Raw genomic sequence first — 2,894 nt, forward strand, 5'->3', positions numbered from 1 at the left:
GTCAGTGAGGTATAAAACAGTCTCTCTTGTTAATATACCAGAAAGGTGTGGTAGGAAGCCAGCAAAGCATATACAAAGGGGAAGGACTAACGTCTACAAGAAAAGGTATAGAAATTGTTACACAGCAGAGGTGTGGCTAGAAGGTGTGATTGTCTGATCTAGTAAACTTTTCACACCAAGATATAAAAAAAATTAAATAAATAAAAATGTTTTGAAGCATTAAGGAATATTTAAAGTAACAAGTGTCGTGTCTTTGACTTTGAACTAAGGGTGGCCTCTTTGAGGAAGCTGGTTATCTTATATTTTGGTTACCAGATCTGTAGCTTTTCTGACAAGTATGTGTTAACTGTTTATATAGCCTATTGCCACTCTTTTAGCTTATCTAGTAATCTGTTTGCAGTTATAAGCATTTCTGCACCGATTTATTTTTTATATATATTTCTACAGAGGAATTATAACCTTGATGCCTAACTTGAGTTAATTAATTTAGTGTTGTTCTCTATACTACTTTTGCTGTACAAAGATGCTGCCCACTTTTGTCAGACTTAAACTAATGAATATTTTGGGTAGGTTAAAAGAAAGTGCATCGTGCTAACAGAAAGAGAAGAATGGATTATGTACTTGTTAAACTTGTTGTCAGTGCTGCGGTCACATACCAGAGCAGGGGCTGAAGGAATGTTGCTGAACATGCAAAACGGCCTTATGAGACGTTTGTGAGACATTCTGTAGTGAAGTCTGAAGTCTGAAAGTGGAAATGATAAAGTGCACTCATTCAATCCCATAATAATGTACTGCAATAGGAAGTGTCCAACTCATACACTCAATGACTAGAGCATATGCATAATGGACTGTTAGGGTCACATCAAATTAAATTATGTATCTGAATTGTTTATGTGAGAGCTCTAGAGCCCAACTGTCTTTCTTGAGCTGTGACATCAAAGGCAACAGAGAACAGACATTCCATTGTCCTTTTGCTTATGTGTTTCATTGTTGTCCGTTTAATATACTGCCTTTTTGAAACAATATTTACTTAAAGATGATGTAGTTGTGAACGGCTGCCCACTGCTCCACTGTGTGTGTCCACGGTTTGTAATATGTGTGTGTTCACTACTCACTGCTCCTAATGTGTGTGCACTAACTTGGATGGGTTAAATGCAGAGGACAAATTCCAAGTGTGGGTTGCCTTACTTTGACTTCACTTCACTTAATTGAAGCGTCCATTTTAGCGTGCCGCTTCGACCCATTCACTTTGACATGTTCATGAGCCATTTAATATTTGAAGGTCCAAGGGGCCTTTTTTATACAACACCATTTTCAACTAAAAACTGAAAAAAGTTTTTGAAAACGATACCGTTTTTGTCGCCATGTAAACAACAAAGACGCATTACGTGTTCAGTCTAACGTTATAATGTTTGTTTCTTTACAAAGCGACATCGCCAACTACTAGCTTGGCAGAATACAGCGTTTTAAAGGACAAGTTCGGTATTTTACACATAAAGCCCTGTTTACAGATCGTTTCTGATGAAATAGAACGGTTAAGATTAAACTTTTGACAGATGCTGCTGTCGCGAGAATTTTAGGTTTATTTCGCTTCCCACCCCCCCTCAAGAATGGTAGTCTATGTGCACTGGAACAATCCTTCCTAAAACGCATTAAACTTTCATTTAAAAAGAGATGAAACTCACCGAGTGGTCAGGGGTGTTCACTGATATGCTCATACAAAAATCGCTGCAAAAGATGCTTTCCAACAGGTGTTTTACCATTCGTTGTAAAACTGTGGATCTATTTTTCCAAACGTCTCACACCCGTAGATTCTTCCGTTGAGAGCTTCAATAATAGACACTCCAGCCCAGTTGGTGGCGATAATGCACCTTTGCCAATTACAAGCAAACCACTGGCATTTCACTGAATACACAGAAGAAGCAGAAGAAGAAGCGGCGGAGTAATACCGTACCTCACACAGCACATTCAATGCAAGTCAATGGAGTTGGACAAAAACTATGATAAAACCTGTTGGAAAGCATCTTTTGCAGCGATTTTTGTATGAGCATATCAGTGAACACCCCTGACCACTCGGTGAGTTTCATCTCTTTTTAAATGAAAGTTTAATGCGTTTTAGGAAGGATTGTTCCAGTGCACATAGACTACCATTCTTGAGGGGGGAGGGGAAAGCGAAATAAACCTAAAATTCTCGCGACAGCAGCATCTGTCAAAAGTTTAATCTTAACCGTTCTATTTCATCAGAAACGATCTGTAAACAGGGCTTTATGTGTAAAATACCGAACTTGTCCTTTAAGTCATTTTCTCAGATTCTTGTGAACGTGTGATCGTTTTGACAATGTTGTCTGTAGGCTACGTGAAAAAAGCAAAGGAAAAACTTTTCTGTTTTTAGTAGGCTACATCGCCATGTAAATATAGCCTACCCTAAATTCAGGGAATTTTGGCTATAGCAAGTTCTGTAAAAGATATCAAGAATCATGAAATAAATTCATGCATTGTCTTTCTTTTGCTTACGTTTGTCTGGCTTTGTGTAGATTCTAAGAAGAATGCAATACAGTGCATAACATAATAGGTTATTACATTACTACTGAGATTGCGTGACCTTGCCTGTGTTTGTTTTAGAACCCGTCTTATGGGCCCTATTTTGGTAGGTCACTTAATACAGCTGAAATAAAATTATGTATACCAGATCATTAAATCATGGTAATTCCTCTCTGACAAAGTTGATCCAGGAACCTGTTAAACTTGTTTAAATCAGGTTGTGCAGAACAGTGACATCATCTCTAAGATGCTTAGAACAACCTACCTGACAAACGACTGTGAAAAATATACCTAGGAAAAAGCTATTTATAAAGTAAAGGGTGATCACTCCCAATATTCACATGATGTAGTCC

This window comes from Squalius cephalus, assembly GCF_949319135.1.
Source record: "Squalius cephalus genome assembly, chromosome: 23".
Classification (NCBI taxonomy): domain Eukaryota; kingdom Metazoa; phylum Chordata; class Actinopteri; order Cypriniformes; family Leuciscidae; genus Squalius; species Squalius cephalus.